Raw genomic sequence first — 8888 nt, forward strand, 5'->3', positions numbered from 1 at the left:
GATACCTCTTGAAAGAAAGACCTGCAGGAAAAATGGAGGTAAATGGGCTGTTACTACAAGAACAAACAAATCGCTTCCCTAGAAAACATCAACGCAAGTGGCAAGGTCTTCTCAACGCAGACCCCCTTCCAAGACTAAGACTCAACAGAAATGCACGCTCTGATTGGTGACCACACACATCACTGATGGGGAGAAGTAGGGTAAAAGCAGCAATGAAGCGGCAAGCTAAGCCCTACAATGTTCAGTGGACTTCTGTGGACCCAGTTGGGGACCCGGTTGGCAAGCCGTGTGAAGAAACCTGGGGAATCTTGGGCCCAGAGTCAGTGGCATGGCCACGGAGGACTCGAGAGGAGAGTGGAGCTACCGGCTAACGGGAAGAGAGGACATATGCACAGGAGCGCCCACACTTGCAAATGATACCCATGTGACCTGGACCGGATGACTGGATGATCGGAGCTCAACCAGGAGAGGAAAGAAGCGGGGGGAAAAAAAAGAGTGAGCTAATTCAGTCTGATGAACTTGACCTATACCTATGGAGTAGCGACTCAAAAGAGGGAACAAATCCTGACAGCAACAAACATTCACACACACCCCCACACACAGAGTGGACAGAGAAGGGCAGCTTGGACATTGGCTACTCAAATTGGGAGGGGGGGACTACAAAGGCAAGAAGTGACTGGCTTACAAGCTTTCAAGAGGGAACCTAGTGCTAGGGAGCATGGCGGAAGGCAGAATCTCCAGTAGGTACTATTCAATCTGTCTGGGCGGAGCTGATGAAAGGAGATACAGATGGGTAACTGGTGATACTGTAGTGAGTAATGCTTATCAGGATAGACTATGAGGGTTGGAAATGCAAAGGTGGAAATTTTGTTAACAAGGAAGGGAGTGATTAAATCTCCAGGATAAGAGTGGAGACCTCTGGGACCATCAACGGAGAAGAGCCGAGAGCGGGACCCTACCTAGAGAAACAGAGATGCCTGAGATGGAGGCAGAGATGATGACTTAGAGTGATGAAGTGACTGGGGACTTTGGACCCAGAGAGGGAAAGGGACTGTGGGCCGAAAACTGGGGTAAGGAGGGGGAAGTGTAGGGGGCAGGTTTCTGGGATATACCCTTTGGGGGATCAGGATCAGTATTGGGGGGAGGTTCATTAATTTGAGATACTTAGATGACATTTGAGTTATAGTTTGAACAATTGGAGTAGAGTTTTACTATAAATCAGTAATTAAATGCATAGAAAACTAAGAAAATGTAGAAAACAACAAACAAAACCAATATTGCTTGTTGAAAGCAAAGAGGAGCTAAACACTTGTTGATGAAGGCCAAATAACACAGCCTTCAATATAGATTGCAACTGAATGAAACAAAAATCCCCACAGCATAAACATAAACAACATCATGATAAATGAAGACAAGATTGAAGCTGTCAAGGATGTCATTTTACCTGGATCCACAATCAATGCTTATGGAAGCAGCAGCCATGAGCCCAAAGGGCATAGTGCATTGTTGAAAGTGTTAAAGTGCGCCTGACCGAAGTCATGGTTTATTCAATCTCCTCACATACATGTGAAAGCTGGGCAATGAATAAGGAAGAGAAGAAGAACTGATGCATCTGAATTGTGATGCTAGCAAAGAATACTGCAAGTACCATGACTGCCAAAAGAACAAATAATTCTTGGAAGAGGTGCAGCCAGAAAGCTCCTTAGAAAGGAGGATGGTGAGACTTTATCTCAAGTACTTTGGACATGTTATCAGAAGGGACTAGTTCTTGGAAAAGGACATCATACTTGGTAATGTAAAGTGTCACTGAAAAAGAGGAAGATTCCCCAATGAGATGGATTGGTAATGAGCGCAAACACAACAACAATGATAAGGATGGGGTAGGACCGACAGTGTTTCCTTCTATTGGGCATAGGGCCGATAAAGGACACCTAACAACAAGAGGGTGTAACAAATAAAGGAAAGTGAACATGTCAGAGATGTTTTAAAACATGAAGCAAAAAGACAGATGGAAATAGAAGGTAAATGATAAGAAGATTAGAGAATTAGTTCATTTTATTCAACATCTGAATAATACGAGTGTAGAAAGAGCAGGAATAAAGCAATGAGAAAATCATCAGGAGTTAATGGACATCAGTTTCTAGATTGAGAACACCCATTAAAGTCCCATCAAAAAGATTCCATTAGACCCACTGTTCAAGGCACATCATCACAAAACTGCAGAATAATGAAGACAGAAATCAGATTCTAAGACCTCCAAAGTGAAAAATAGGTCATTGCTGGGAAGATAAAATACTCCACTTCTCTAACACCAAACTGAATTAACCAATCCAAATCAATTTATTATCAATTCTGCTCCCCTCTCTTCCACTTCGGTCAGATACCAGCTGCTGCACATGGATCACTTCCTCTTCTGACTCTAGCCACCAGGAGCCAGGGCAGAACTCACAAGATAAAGGCCACAGTCCTGCAGACTACTGAATTGGTTCAACAATCCAGATGCCAGCTCAAAACACCCGCATTTCTGATATGTTGCTACAAATTCAGGGGTTCTCTGCCCTCTCAAACTGCCAGCTGTAAGCTCAGAGGGCCCAGGTCCCCTCACTCCAACTTCCTGGTGCCAACTGCTCTCTTACTACTGTTCTTCTGTTAGTTTGTTGCACTGTGGGGGCTTAGTGTTGCGGTGATGGTGGAAGCTATGTCACCAGCTTGTTGACTGCCAGATTTCACCTGTGCTTCCAGACTAATGTAGGCTAGGAAGAAGGAGAGGCAGACTAGTTCCAAAGGTTTGGTTACTGAAGACCTTATGAACAGCAGTGAAACACTGTCAGATAGCACCAGAATATTTAGTATTGAAACATGTTTCCAGACTCCCTCTGTGGTGCTGCTCATTAATGCGCTGGACTACAAGGTTGTTTTAAACTACAGGGCTGTCAGCTCAAGCTCACCAGCCACTCCTCAGAAACCCTAAGCAAGGTCGCTATGAGTCCAAATTGATTAGACAGCACTTAACAACAACAATTGACAAATATAGCACCAGAAGATGAGCCCCTCAGGGTGGAAGGCCCTCAAAATACAACTGGGGACGAGTTGACCATGATGACATGAATGGAGTAAAACTTCATTTGCTAGTGGAGCACAACTCAAAACGAGAGGAAATAGCTGTAAACATCCATTAATCAACAGAACATGGAATGTATGAAGAATGAATCCAGGAAAACTGGACGTGGTGAAAGATGAAATGGAGCACAAACATTGATATCCTAGGCATTAGTCAGCGGAACTGGACTGGTATTGGCCATTTTGAATCTGACAATCACCTGGTTTACTATGCTGGGAATGACAAATTGAAGAGGAATGGTGTCACATTCATCATCAGAAGGAACATTTCAAGATCTATCTTGAAGTATGATACTGCTTGTGATAGGATAATATCCATGCACATACAAAGAAGACCAGTTAAAACAAATATAAAAATAAATTTGTTATGCAAATTTATACAATAATCATTAAAGAGGGTGGTGATGAAATTGAAGAATTCTACCAACTTCTTCAATCTGAAATTGATCAAACATTCAATCAAAATGTAGTGATAATTACCGGTGATTGGAAACAAAGAAGATGGATCAGTCATTGGGAAAAAATGGCCTTGGTGATAGAAACTATGCCAGAGATCACATGATAGAATTTTGCAAGACCAGACTTCTTCATTGCAAATGCTTTTTAAAAACAACATTAAAGTAGACTATACACATGAATCTCACCAGATGGAATACACAGAAATTAAATTGACTATATCTATGGGAAGAGAAGGTAGAAAAGCCCTATATCATCAGCCAAAACAAGGCCAGAGGAAAACAGTGGAACAGATCATTAATTGCTCACATGCAAGTTCAGGCTGAAGCTGAAGAAAACTAAAACAAGTCCACAAGAGCCAAAATATGACCTTGACAATATCTCACTTGAATTTAGAGATCATATCAAAAACAGATTTGATGCATTAGACACTAATGACCAAAAACTAGAAGAGTTGTGGTATGACATCAAGAACATCATACAGGGAGAAAGCAAAAGATCATCAAGAAGACAAGGAAGAAAGACAAGGCCAAAATGGATGGCAGAAAAGGCTCGGAAACTTGCTCTCTAGCATAGAGATGTTAAAGCAAATGGAAGAAATGAGGAGGTAAAAGAACTGAGCAGAAAATTTCAAAGGACAGCTCGAGAAGACAAATTCAAACATTATAATGTAATGTGCAAAGATCTGGAGTTAGAAAACCCAAAGGGAAAAACACGCTTAGCATTTCTCAAGCTGAAACAACTGGAAAAGAGGAAAAAATGCAAGCCTCGACTTGAAATATTGAAGGATTCTTTGGGCAAAATACTGAATGTTGCAGAAAGCATCAAAAGAAGATGGAAGGCATATACAGAGTCACTGTACCAGAAAGAAATAGTCGATGTTCAACCATTTCAAGATGTTGACAGTGATCAAGAGCCAATGGTACTGAAGGAAGACGTCCAAGATGCACTGAAGGCATTGACAAAGATCAAGATTCTGGGAATTGATGGAATACAAATTGAAATCTTTCAACAAACTGGTGCAGCACTGGAGACACTCACTAATCTATGCCAAGAAATTTGGAAGACAGCTACATAGCCAACTGATTGGAAGAGATCCATATTTGTGCCCATTCCAGGAAGAGGTAGCCAAACAGAATGTGAAAATCATTGGACAATATCATTAATATCACATTCAAATTAAATTTTTCTAATGATAATCAGAAAACGGTTGAAATAGTACATTGACAGGAAAATGCCAGATGTTCAAGCCAGATTCAGATGAGGACGTTGAATGAGGTTATATCATTACTGACATCAGATGGATCTTGGCTGAAATCAGAGAATACCAGAAAAATGTTTATCTGTGCTTTATTGACTATGCAAAAACTTTGGACTCTGTGGATCATGACAAGCTATGGACAAAATAGAGGAGAATGATTATGCCAGAACACTTAATTGTGCTCATGAGGAACCTGTATGTAGGCCAAGGGTCAGTCGTTCAAACAAAAATGGGGACACTGAATGGTTTAAAATCAGCAAAGATATGTGCCATGTTGTCTTCTTTCATCATATTTATTTATTCTGTATGCTGAGCAAATCATCTGAGAAACTGGATTATATGAAGAAAAACTCACCAGGATTGGAGGAAAACTCATTAACAACCTGTGATATACAGATAATACAACCTTGCTTACTGAAAGCTAAGAGGACTTTAAATACTTACTGATGAAGATCAAAGATGACAGCCTTCAGTAATGGTTGCACCTGAATGTAAAAACAAAAACAAAAATTCTCACCACTGGAGCAGTAAATAACATCATGGTAAATGGAGAAAAGATTGAAATTGTCAAATTGTTCAGCTCAACCATCAACACTCATAGAAGCAGCTGTCAAGAACTCAAACAACATATTGCATTAGGCAAATCTGTTGCACAAGACCTCTTTAAAGTGTTGAAGAGCAAAGATGTCAGCTTGAGGACTAAGGTGTGCCAGATACAAGCCATGGTATTTTCAGTAGCCGCATATGCATGTGAAAGTTGGACAGTAAGTAAGGAAGATCGTTGAAAAGTTGATTCATTTGAATTATGGAGGGTCAGTGAAAAGAGGGAGACCCACAACAAGATGGATTCAGATGAGGATGTTGAATGAGGGATATCATTACTGATATCAGATGGATCTTGGCTGAAAGCAGAGAATACCAGAAAAACGGTTTACCTGTGCCTTATTGAGCATGCAACAAGATGGATTGACACAGTGGCAGAAGCAATGGACTCAAGTGTAGCAGCAATTGTGAGGATGGTACAAGACCAGGCAGTGCTTCGTTCTGTTGTGCAAAGGGTCGCTGTGCATCAGAACTGACTTGATGGTGCCTAACTTCAACAATACCAGCAACTATATAGAGTCCTGGTATGGCACTGTGGGTTAATGCGCTGGACTGCAAAGTCGATTTGAACAGCAAGGTTGTCGGTTCAAGCTCACCAGCTGCTCCTTGGAAACCCTATGCAGGGTCTTTTATGGGTCCGAACCAACTGGACAGCATTTAACAACAACAATAACAACTTTCTCTTGAAAGAGCTCTGGTAACATAGTGGATTACACGTTGGACTACTAACTGCAAAGTCAGCAGTTCAAACCTACCATCTGCTTCATGGCAGAGAGATGAGGCTTTCTGCTCCCATAAAGATGAACACACAGGGTCACTATAAATCAGAAGCAACTTGATAGCACTTCACTAACACAACCACTACTCTCTTGAGTTTGATAATTTGTTAGAATGACTTACAGAACTCATGGCAAGTGTTGTGACTACAGTTTTATTATAGGACAAAGGATTCAAATGAAGAGAATATATGTCTGGGAGTGTTCCCAATGCAGGACTTCCATATCCCAAAAGGGGATGTCTTACCTTCTTACATGCAGCGATGGCTTTCACCCGTCAAGAAGTCCATGAAACTTTCCTATCCTGAACGTTTATTGAGGCCTCATTAAGCAGGCATGACGTTCTCCCACACAAGTCAGCTGGTATGTAGTCTTTCTGTATCTCATTAGCATAAATCCTCATTTGTGGTCTGAAAACCACGTCAAAAAACTCTTCAGTCGCCTGGGAGATCCCTAGGTTTTAGAATTTTTCTGTCAGAAACCAAGGACAAAACCCAAATTCTTATGGGTAAAGTTAAATTTGTAGCTCCACAGACAAGTCTAAAGGTTCAGGAATCAGAATAGCTTTGGAATTCTTAACAGCAACACTTGGAAGACCAATATAATAATTGGTTTACCACTTTATAAAAAGAGGTGGTGAAAATCTCAAACTCTATTGGGAAGATAAATCTCCATAGTATATCCAGTCTAGAAAGCAGCCTCATGAGATTCTTCCAAGAAGATGAAATGGCTAGAATACCTGGTAGGTTTCAGTTAGGGTTTGAACAACTAGAGTAGAGTTCTGGTATAAATCAGTGATAAAGACTTAGAAACCTTGATGTTGTTGTTGTTAAGTGCCATGGAGTCGGTTCCGACCCATAGCGACCCTGCATAGGGTTTCCGAGGAGCAGCTGGTGTGCTTGATCTGCCAACCTTGTGGATCAAACCAACTTAGCAATCCAGTGCATGAACCCACGGCCCCATACCAGGACTCCAGAAAACTTAGCAAATGTAAAAAAACAATAAACAACAAAAAAACAAAGAACAAGATGACCATTACCTCCAGGGAAGACAAAAAATTGTGCAAGGAAGGAAAAATAGTCAGCAGTGATATGTTCATAAACAAAATAATGTAAATAATGTGAACACTGAATATTGATCTAAAAGCATTCTGCTAAGAAGGAAGTAGGTGAGAAGGTATTTGTGATGGTGGCACATGTTCTGCCATCTTCTATGCTAGGAAATGGAGGTCTTGTGTGGCGCTGTGGGTTAATGTACCAGTCTGCAAAGTCAGTTTGAACTGCAAGGTCGGCAGTTCAAGCTCACCAGATGCTCCTTAGAAACCTTTTGCAGGGTCGCTATGGGTTGGAACCAAGTTGATGGCACTTAACAACAACAACAACAAGATACTAGGAGATGGAGTTCTCATGTGGGATAAAGCACTGGATTGCAAGGTCAGCTTGAACCACAAGGTTGGCAGTTCAAACTCACCAGCCACTCCTTGGAAATCCTATACAGGATGGCACTCAACAACAACAGTAAATCAGTAGATAATGCCCAAACTGGGGGGAGGGGAAAGAGCGACATGAGTAAATTATTCAGTGACTTGAAAGTAAATGAAACAACATGGAAAGAAAGGGAACAAGGTGCTGATAATCTTCATTAATAATCGTAGAACTCTCTTTGAAGTTTTGCTTTGTTTATGAATAGTAATTCTAAACATGTCAGGCAAAGCAGATCTTTACTTTAATAGAAATTCGGTGTTGTGCTAGTAAACTAGTTCTCTGGGAGAAAAAAAAAATCAAACAAACAAAAACTCTGATTTGTAGCATGTTGTTAATGCTTCTTCTGTGGCCAATTTCAACCTTACAATGATTTAACAGCTAGCTTGCAAACTTCTTGAAATTTAACCATCAACTTGAGTCAGTGTGAGCTAACTTATAATAACTCCAGTCATAATATGTGTGAAGGAAAAAAACAGTCCTTTCTGGCTTCCATGAAAAGTTCAGTATTGGTATGTCAAGCATGGTTCTATATTTGATTTTATTTTTCTTTAAGTTTAAACCAACTTCATTGAGAAGTAATTCACATAAAATGAAAATGGATTAATTTTAGGTAAGCAGTTCGATGAGCTCTGACACAGGTATATATATACCCATGTAACCGCCACCCAAACCAAGGTATAGAATACTTCCATCACTCCAGAAAGTTTCCCATGCCTCCTTGCAGCCAATTCCTACTGCTACCTCTTTGTGATAGTTCAAGTTTTGTGTCAACTTGACTTGATCAGGATTCTCAGTGGTTTGGCCGTTGAAATGTAGTAATCCCCCAAGATGAGATCTAATATACTGTAATTAACTCTGTGATGAAATCTGCTCTGAGCAGTCAGTCAGTTGAAGGGAAGCAGGCAAGGCTTGCTGGCTTTTTGCTGTGTATGGATTTTTCATCTGGCTCATCCTCTGACCTCTGGTTTTTTGGACTCGAGCCAGTGAGTTACCTGCTGTATTACCTACTGATCCTGAGAGTAGTCAGCCACCTGTCTTCTTACCTGCCTGACCTGCCTGCATGCTTACCTGACTGTTACCTGGCCTGCTTCATCTGACGTGTTTCATCTAATCCGGATTTCGGACTCTCCCACCTCTACAACTGAGTCATTTTCTTTGTATAAATTTCTTTTTATATGTATATATATA

The sequence above is a fragment of the Chrysochloris asiatica genome, unplaced genomic scaffold (genome assembly GCF_000296735.1).
Source record: "Chrysochloris asiatica unplaced genomic scaffold, ChrAsi1.0 scaffold00003, whole genome shotgun sequence".
Classification (NCBI taxonomy): Eukaryota; Metazoa; Chordata; class Mammalia; order Afrosoricida; family Chrysochloridae; genus Chrysochloris; species Chrysochloris asiatica.